Raw genomic sequence first — 1,902 nt, 5'->3', positions numbered from 1 at the left:
TGTGTCTTCTTCTGAGAAAGGTCAGCCATGAATCTCCACTGGCCAGTCAACTGGACCATATATTAACAGTAGACCCTGCAAGTTCTATAGTATTCTATAGAATATCTTCATCCCCTACTTTAAATTCTATTTGAGAACATTTGTGGCAATATTTCCGAATCTTCTCAGATTGTGTTATGGATTCTGGAGTCAGGACATCATCACAATCACAACTCCATGTATTTTTTCCTCCAGGAGAGGGATGAGATACTCTATAGGTATCTCAGTTTTTCTTTACTCCTGAATACATTCTCCTTCTTTTTGGAGATTGTGGTATTGTGGATTAAGCCAGAGGTACTGTACCATTTAGCTACATACCTGGTACTTTTTTTTTTATCTCCAGACAGTTGCTGAGTGTGATTTTAAATTTGTGTGCCAGTATTGTGAGTTGTATTTATATATAAAATTTTAGCTTACTGTTCAATGACAACTTCCCCCTTCCCAGTATTATCAGTTACATTTTTGCAGTATTATCAGTTACTTTACCCATATTATATTTCAAATGAACATGGTATTTTCAATTGTTATACCAAAAACTGGATGAGACTTTTAAAATAATCTTTTTTTTTCCTCTGGGTGCAATGATACATGCATATTAATTCCAGAGAGTCAAGTGTCTAAGTAAGAAAGATTGCAATTTCATGGTAAGCATCAGGAACTTAGGTAGACCAATTAGACAATTAGAAAAACCTGTCTCAAAATTTTAAAACATGGCTGGGTATGTTGCCCAGAATTAACATGCTCCTGTTTCAAATCCCCAGTACCATGGATAAAAATCAAAAGCAAAAATTTTGTTGTTGTTTATGAGCATTTTACATGATTGAAAAGTAAAGAAGAATCCTTTGATCTTGGAAAAATCATGTGTTTCTATTCTTTCTTTATGTCTCCAAGGGCAGTCAACCTATCAGAGTGTCTTTATGCTCAGATTTTCTTTTGTGAAATGTATATGAGAGCATTCTCATTCCCTACTCTGGTATTTTCCTGGAACTGTGTTTCAGAACGTATGTAATATGAGGATCCCACACCTGTCAAATCTAATGCCTCTCATAAGTCCAGACCAGTATTAGGGGCTTATTTTATTCAAAAGCAGTATAAATGTAGATAGTATAGTTTCTCAAGGAAGTAACTGAGAGAACTCTCAACTTCCATTTTTTTTTAATGTCCACTAATTTTATTGTCTAGCACAGTGTTTCTTTCTACCATATCAATACACTTGGAGTACTATGTACTATTCCACTTTTTGAGAGTTGCCATTCTAACAGATGTGCTAATGCAGAAGATCTTATAGTTGGCCTGTGCACTAAAATTCTGATGTAAGCTTTTTAGATTCCAGGGTGCCTTATGCTCACTGGAAAAAAAAAGATATACACCTATATTAGAAATAAAGAGGTATCTGTGATTGTAACCATATTTTTTCCATAACATTTGAGATTTTAGCCCATTAGAATGTTTGCACACCAATGTGAAACCACTCCTTTTTGATCTAGGGAGATTTGCACCTGCACAGTTACCAGAGCTTTCAATGCTCTGAGGTTTCAGATATAGTCTATTGAATGGAAAAAGTTAATATCGGGAAAAATTACTTACAGAAAGAATTGGTTAGTTCTGGTGTTATTAGTAAAGTGAGCTGGGTGAGAGAGCTGAGGAAGTGCTAAACTGACACTTCAGTTTTCAGTGGTGGTCTGTATTTCCCTGTTAATTTTTTGGTACTGTCTAGATAAAAGTTGAACTGTCAACAACAGCTCTTTGCATTTTTAGAGAATGTTGGCAAATCCCTCTAAGGGATTAAGGGGTTTCCTTAAGATTTAACATATTTTTCACTCTAGTCTAATGGAATAAAGCCCATGGATCTTGCATGACCAT

The sequence above is a fragment of the Callospermophilus lateralis genome, unplaced genomic scaffold, assembly GCF_048772815.1.
Source record: "Callospermophilus lateralis isolate mCalLat2 unplaced genomic scaffold, mCalLat2.hap1 Scaffold_862, whole genome shotgun sequence".
Lineage (NCBI taxonomy): Eukaryota > Metazoa > Chordata > Mammalia > Rodentia > Sciuridae > Callospermophilus > Callospermophilus lateralis.
This window is presented reverse-complemented; position numbering follows the sequence as displayed.